Here is an 8,650-nt window from a genome sequence, read left to right as displayed (position 1 = left end):
TTCTGTTAGTGTAGGTTTCAAAACATACTTGTCTGGATGTTCAAACTTTCAGAACTTTAATACATTCATTACAAATCCCATTTTCTCTATATTTTTTTTAAAAAAACATTACTTTTCCCAAACCTATTTTAGGAGAAATATGAAAAAGCCTCAATATGTAAACTGACATGCTGTCTTCTTCTATTAGAAGAAAAGGTTACTCAGTATTTACCCATTTTCTTCTCTTATTTTTGAGATCTACAGTTTAACCAAATATCAAGTTAACTGCAGGGTGTTGACAATAGTTCTTCTCAGATTTCATGCTAACCCAGAGCTTATGTGAGAAAATCAAACAACCAATAACCATAAGATTTTTTGATGAGGTAGTTGAACTCAAAGTTCACTGTCTTTTCTGAGTCTCATTCGTGCTAGAAACTGAGGATTCAGAGAACATCAAAGTCATTTTGTGATGCCCCAATGCACAATCATTTCTATTGACTTGTGATCATTCTCTTTACAGGATAATGTTATTATTATTGTGTTATTATAAATAGTAGTGTTCATTGCTGTGTGCAGTATCATATACCAAAGTACAACCCCAGAGAAAGGCCTTGAATCACAGTTAAACCTGCAAGCAAGTAAAAAATAAGATGTGTATAAAACACAGTAAATCATGTGAGATAGAGGACTGAATTCACAACATGGTGAAAGATTTTTTCTATTCTAATTTAATCATGAATTCTAAGATTCCTGTAACTCTTAGTGAGTTTGTAGGATCTTGATATTTAGTTTTTGTATTTAAAAAATCCTTTTTATGCATGTTCTATTAAGGATCAAAAATGCAGATGCATTAAAAATACTGAAATGTGCAATGAAACTTACTTGTGATTAAGACTTTAATTGAAAGATTAAAAAATTAGCAAGGTCAAAGAACCAGTTCATATGAAGATGTTGAGCTAAAGGGGTAATTTTCCTCAAGACAATTCTACTGAAATAAGCAAATGGGGAAGTAATTCTTGCACTGTCTCTCGGTTATACTCCCACTAAAAAAGAGATTTTGACATGCAAGGTTGTGTTGTATTGAAATCTTGCCTGTTCTCTGCTATTTATGCTATGTCTTTCACTCTTTCTCACCTCCAGAAAGTGTTAGTGATCTCTACTTTTGTGGTAAACATGAAGGTAGATCTATGGTTCTTGAAAGGTTTTTTTGTGAAGCAAAGGTGATCAGAGCACCTGTTCTGCAGTATATATTTCCTTTTCTTGTATTCCCATGTGTGGAAAAGAGCACACTGATTGAACAAGCCTGTGTGAAACACCTCAGGGCAGTAGAAAATACTGAACAACTGCAGTTTTTAACAATGGTTATTCAGCAGTGATATTTGGTGAGTCATTTTAAGTGTACGGGACAACGTTTATCTCATTTGGTATTGAGCTGTCTAAGCTTTTCAGCCATTATACTTTATTTCTAAAGTAACCATAGAATCTCCAGGAACTACTTTAAAAAGGTTTAAATGAATAGATAGTAAGGAATTTGTGCTAGACATCCAGGTTCTCTTCATAATGCCAAAAGCAAATTCCAGTTTGGTATAAAATTAAGCATGCATGTCACGTTTGGTCATTGTAGAATATGTGGATAACATATATCCCCACTCTTTTTGGTTGAAAAGCATGTCTTAAGAATGTAAAACTTTAATTTTCTCTGTTTCATAAATCTGTTTTATTTTAAAAAATCTCAACCAAGAGCGGTTGGCACAGCTTTAGCTGAAGGCTTGTGGGATTGCAGAATCAGCTACCCAGCCATGTTGTTGAAGCCAATACCTTGGCATCTTTCAGGAAACGGCTGAATGAGATCTTTGGATCAATTAACTACCAAACAAGATAGATGGATAAAATTGTCTCCTCTTAATTGTAACCTTTGTTATGTTCTTGTGTCAGCAAGTTTAATTTCTTTGACAAGATTTACATACTGCCTTGACGTGATCTTTAACACCCAGTGAAGAGACAAGACCTTTCTATTATGCCCAGTTGAAAACTCTTTTAGGCAAAAAAAACTTTCTTCTGAGGGCCACAGTATTTTAAGATGCTCCGTTTCTTTAAATCAAGCTAGTACCTTAAAGTAACCATCTATACTAATGTTTTGCAACAGAATGGTTTTATACAATTGTAAAAGCAGGGTTTAGTGAGGATTCCTTTGATATGTTTTTTGGAATGCTAGTGTAATAGGAGACTAGTGTCTTTTGGACAGAACCACAGGGTCTGAAGGACCCTTTGCAATAAGTAAAAACTACTGTTCCCATGAGACTAGAGCAGCTCACCCAAGGAAACGTGTATATTATCTTCAGAACAGAACATCCTCAACCATGAGAGTTTTTTTTAAACAACCTACTAATGTGTTAGTTATGACAGACATTGATGAGAGATTCACATTCTGGCTTCACAGAACTATAAACAACAAACTCCTTGGAAACATCTGTGACCAGATGACAAGAAATACTGTTATCAATGCAGTGTAACAGAGGGATTAGCCATGCCGTGTTGCAGGACTGGGGCCCTAGATTCATTTTGTATGGGTGCTGTCTGTGTTCATGTGGTTTTCCTCTGGGTGCTCCAGGTTCCTCCAGCAATCCAGAGACATGGATGGATGTTTGCCCGTTATGCCTTTCTGCGTGTGAGGACAGCAACATCCTGTTGCATTTACCATAACATTAGTTTGTTAGCCTTGTGTCCAACCTTCAACATGGAAGACCTGGTGCCCGATGTGGGACACGAACCCACTACCCTGAGATTATGAGTCTCATGCTTTATCAACAGAGCTAGTCGGGGCCTAATCCAGCGTCATGCCAGTAGTTTAATTGCCTTCTGGGAAAACTGGCCCTGGTGTGAGTGTGTGTGTTTGGTATGTGTGTGCCCTGAGATGGACTGGGGTCTCGTCCATCATCCAGGGTTGTGCTTGTTTCTTGCCAGGATGGCTTCACTGAATCCCTATATTGGATACAGCCGTTCAAACATGACTAGAAGGATACATATATATTAATACTAAATCCATCTCATTGTGGAACTTGCTGTATATAACAGTGTTCCTTTTTTTACATTACTTCTGTCTTCATGGTTTCTCAACCGTTTTTTTTTTTCTAAATACAGTATGTAAGAAATAAATGGGTTTTCTACTAGGACATAGCTGATATGTCAATTACAGATGGTCCTCATTACCAAATACTTTTGTGGACACAGAAACATTCAGAAGAGTTTAATGCTATTTTGTGGGAGCAGTTTTCTAAAGCCCTCTACTATATGTTCTTATTACCTTTCAATTAAAGTGTAAATATAAAGAGTTCTTAAATAGTCACTAGTGACAAAGAGCACATTGATTTATGTCCTGGTGCAATATATTAAAGTGTTTTACAGTGGATTTGCTCATTAAATATGGCTCATACTGAGCAATGGTTTAATATTAGTTATTCTGGTTAGCTCACATGTAACAAATTATATCTATTCATCCATCCGTTTTCTAACCTCTTCATCCAGTTCAGGTTCCTGGGGGAGCCAGAGCCTAATAACAAATTATAAATGAAACAGAAATGATAGTTTTTTACTTCTCTGTTGTTATTTGATATGTGTATGTAGATAGTTTTGGTTCTTATTGCTTAAAATGCAAGAAATAATCTAATGTTATTCTATTTTATGCCTCAGTTGGCAAACTCGAGTTGTTATTCTACTCTGAAGACATACACAACATCCTCCAAGGTCATATGATTAAGCCAGTTGTCTCTGAGCAACGTCAAACAGAACACAAACACAAGGTCACATGCAAACTGGAGGTCACACACAGATCACACAAATTCTGGTTATCCTGGTTCTGGAGGAGCCTGACCTACCAAGGTTTTACCCAGCTGTTTTTTGGGTGGATCCAGGCCAAAGTTGAGCAACACCAGCTCACAGTGTACAGCTGATGCTGGACACCATTTTGTTGAGGAGACCGTATACTTCCAAATACACTCAGTGTGATGAACCTTCTCGGTTGTGACCTGGAAGCCTTCACTTTCTGGCCCCAGAGCAGATAGGGACCATCTTGCTAGGGAGAAGGAAGTGATGAGAAATTAATTCTCCTCAGGATGTTAGGTAATTTCTTTTATTTTGAGTCGCAAACCTCATTGGCCCAAGCTTAGCTTGGCATCCACGGTGTTAAGCAAACAGCAAGCACTTAACTTCTAACCTGGATAGGATGCCAGACATTGCAGATCCTACACCCAGCAAACACTAGTCCCATTAACACCGAGTGGACTCGAGCAACTGGGTCAGCAGCCATATCACCCTGCAACTCACAACTGGCAACCCACTGAAGCTAAGCAGGTGTGAGCCTGGTCAGTACCTGGATGGGAGACCTCCTGGGAAAAACTAAAGTTGCTGCTGGAAGAGGTGTTAGTGGGGCCAGCAGGGGGCGCTCACCCTGCGGCTCATGTGGGTCCTAATTCCCCAGTGTAGTGACGGGGACACTATACTGTAAACAGGCGCCGTCCTTCGGATGAGACGTAAAACCGAGGTCCTGACTCTCTGTGGTCATTAAAAATCCCAGGGCGTTTCTCGAAAAGAGTAGGGGTGTACCCCGGCGTCCTGGCCAAATTTCCCATCGGCCTTTATCAATCATGGCCTCCTAACAATCCCCCTCTATGAATTGGCTTCATTACTCTGCTCTCCTCCCCACTGATAGCTGATGTGCGGTGAGCGTTCTGGTGCACTATGGCTGCCGTCGCATCTTCCAGGTGGATGCTGCACATTGGTGGTGGTGGAGGGGAGTCCCCATTACCTGTAAAGCGCTTTGAGTGGAGTGTCCAGAAAAAGCGCTATATAAGTATAAGCAATTATTATTATTATTAACTGGTGTAAAGTACCTCACACAAGGTATAACAGCTCAAGGTCTGCAGTGGATGAGTCCACTTCTAGCAAACTAGAGCGAAATGACGGGAGCCTGGGTGTTCGGGTGGACGTAAGTTACAAGAAGTGAATTTTAGATGTGAGAAAAAGAGAAGCTGAAGAAAAAAAGTAAGAGCAGTTTCCTGTCTTGTTTTAGAGAGGTTATATTTAAAACATGAGGAATAGGAATAACTATGTGATACTCTCCTCAAGCTGTTCTTCAATAGAAAGGGCAAACAGGATGGGGTTCAGCTGAGACGAGAGGGCAGTGTTTGACTTGGATGAGGCAGACCGTACTGAGGGCATGGTTATGAAAGTCAGCCTCATCGCTACATTAACTACAAAGTCTTTGGAGCTGTGAAAAAGGAAGCTCTTTGGGATTTAAGGAACAGTAAAGGAGATAATTGTAGGTTTGTAATACTGTACAGATAAACATATATCCAGGAAAGCAAGAATGGTGGAAGATGCATTAGTAAGCTTTTTAACTTAGTCTTTGTTTACAGCTGGCACCCTGACGTAGTTCCCCTCTTTAAATTCTTCAACGGGGGCTTCTATCAGATACAACAGTGAATTCTCTAACTGCATGACTCCCATGTGTGAATGGTACTAAAGAAACGATTAATGAATAGTTTTCATTACCCAATGTAAACTGTATAATTGTTATACATCTTCCCCTTAAATATGAGACAGAAGGATGAGAAAATAAATGAGTCATATACTGTACATAATACAGAGAAAATGGCAAATAAATGTATCAATGTTTTGCTTTACTTTTTTTACATTTTTACTAGGAGCTGTCGAAGAAGATGAAGTCTCAGATCTTTCCAATAATTGTAAAACTTTTTCATAACAGGATAATGTTTGCACACTTTGGATCATTTTATTTTGTGTACAACCATGATGAAATGTTGATATAACACTAGTGGAATTTTCCTATGTCAAGGTAAACTGCTTATATTTTTAAGGTCTAAGGTAAAAGTTAGAACAACGTTTTTTAAATGGACAGTGATGTAATCCCTTTCCTTTCCCCAGGACACAAAGAACTTGAAGTTCTACGTATTTCTTTACAGTTCGCATGATGAAAAGTTTACCCTGTCACAACCTTTCAAAATCCAAAGCAAGTCCTAACCTCAGGCTTAGGTGGGAATATTGAAACCCCATGAGGCATAACGTGTATGAAATCTGGTTTCCATAACTACAGTGCTTTGGATCCCTTTAAGTATAAACATGTTCAGCTTGTCATTTTTTCTGGAGGGTGAGGGGTAGTGGTTAAAGGACATTGGCTTTATTGCCTCACTGACAAATTACTGGAATTACTGTTAAGTTGCTGCTTATCCAAAGTGAATTGTTTTTTTCCAGATAAACGCATTCAAAAGAAAAAAAGTTTCTGGAAGTCTTTTGTATTTTTTAACCTTACCTGGTAAATCCATGATACACCCATTATCAGTCACAGTTACTCATCATGCTGACTTTAACGTGTTTGGAAGCAGTATAAGGTCTTTAATATTAAATCTGCTGAACTGTGGGTTCCTAGGAAGCCAATGAGTTATAACAACCAACAAACTGTTGAATTGAAGTCCTGGGGTCTCCAAAGTTTGACTGACAAATATGCTTATGAGAAAGTCAATGTTGTGAATATGGTATAGAGGAGAGATGTTTAAAAGTGTGATACTTTTTAGTTCTCTGATATTCTTTATCTGTCATTATCCTTTAAATTGTTTTGTGCAATGATCCACTGCTGTTTCTGCTTGGATGACAACACAGTCTGCTATTAAAATATTCCAGGAAAAATGCTTCTGAACAAATTTAATCAAAATTAGTCAAGAATTCAATGAAATGAGCTGTTACAGAATGTGACACTGGCTGGAGTGTGCACGCCTTCACCACACAGCTTGAGGATTCTGTTCATTTGCCTCAGAACCAAATTTAATTAAAATGAAGCAAACAAAAACGTTAATGAGAGCAATAAATGGCACATCAGGACTTCCTGTTATGAAGGTTAAGTTTCTATTGTTTTTCTGAATCTATTTGTGTAGATCCAGACACATGAGATACAGTCCAGACAGAGCCTTCTATATTCAGAGTGACATCGAATTGTCATCATGGCTAAATGAGCAAGTAGAGCACACTACAAAACACATACTGGAAGCCTAAAACTGTGATGTTGTAATAACAGCAAGATTCTTCACTCTTCTAGAAAATGATATCTTAAGAAGGGCAAAATAGTAGTCTTTCAAAATGGAAATAAAGCCTTAGACAAAACTTCTTCCCTCAAGGTCCTGGTGTTCTCAAGCACAGATATACAGTAGATTTCAAGCTAATTGGTATTACTGAGCATTCCACCTCAATCTGTCTAAATCCTATTTTGATTCCTGGCATGTTTATGTATACCTCAGAGGTTTATAAGAGCTTTGGCAACAATATTTTTATTTGATTAACATTACCCATCTCAGTGTTTTTTTTTTATTTTGTTTAGCTTATCAAATTTTAGCCTGATTAGCACAATCCTGTACAGACCTTAGGCTTGTCTCCACATTAACATATTCTCAGCAAAAGGCTTTTGCAGTGGCTCTGCAGACATTTCAATTTTATCCATTTACAGATGGGTGGATGGACACAACTCGTATTTAATTAGTTCTTAGATTTACATTAATATGATTTATTGACTTTGGCTCTTCCTAAGTTAAAGCTTTAAATTGTATAATATAAGCGGAATTGAGAGAATAAAATAATCATATCCTGGGGGATACACCATAATGGATTGTATATAGTGCTCTGGTACTAAATTCCAGGCAGACGTTACAAGGATTCTTCAATTTAAAGAAAAATACATTATACAGCTCTAGCAAAATGAGCCTTACAGATGACACAATCCTGAATGGAAGAGTTCTATATTACTCTCTTCCTATTTTCTCCCGCAATGTAATGCTTCCAAAAAAGTTGTTTTGGGTTCTTATGAAACTGCACTGTGTCAACAGCCCTAGTTAACCAGTCTTGGGTAATGATGAGCTTCTGTGACGACAATTTTTTTTTCCATTTTGTATACAACTGTCTCATGCAATCACAAAACTCAATAATAAACAAGGTGTCAAAAAGATTCCTGATTCTTTTCTATTTTTTCATATCCCCAGACTGTTAGCTGAGCACAAAAGCCATTAACAGCTAAACCAGAAGTGAAGAAAACACTAGGCTCATAACTGGTTTGTTTCAAATTGATTATGCTTATTTCAATCACTTCATTAAATTTTGAAACCATGCCTTACGTAGATTCGCCAAGACGTTTCCAGATTGATGTTTTTAAACGCAGATCTTATAAACACCGTGACTGATCCTCAGGACGGGGAAAAAATGAACACAGACCAAGCCGTGGACAACTGGAAGTATCTGTAAAAAAAATGAAACAATCATAACATTTTTTTTCTGTTCATTAAACGTCCGTTTGAAAGTGTTTACAAAATGAAAGCAGGCTTTAGTGTATAAATTTAACATTATTGTTCCCGAACACAATAGCGCTCTGTGCTTGTTGTTGTCGAGTGCCAGTGTGATTTAAAGCTGCTGACAGCACCAGACGCTTACATTGCAATCAGCTCTCGCTGGCTCTCACACAGCGTCATTTGTATGGATGGGTACAGTCTGTCTGCCTAGCCTGGCCAAAGACTCCCAGGGACAAAGGGCACATGTTAATTACCGTGTGGCAGCATGCTTTCATTTAATATTGATTAGCATGGCACACCTGCTTATTCAAGACTTCTGGAGCCCT

Source organism: Lepisosteus platostomus, chromosome 2 (genome assembly GCF_059453375.1).
Source record: "Lepisosteus platostomus isolate fLepPlt1 chromosome 2, fLepPlt1.hap1, whole genome shotgun sequence".
Taxonomy (NCBI): domain Eukaryota; kingdom Metazoa; phylum Chordata; class Actinopteri; order Semionotiformes; family Lepisosteidae; genus Lepisosteus; species Lepisosteus platostomus.
Note: the sequence above shows the minus strand (reverse complement) of the source record.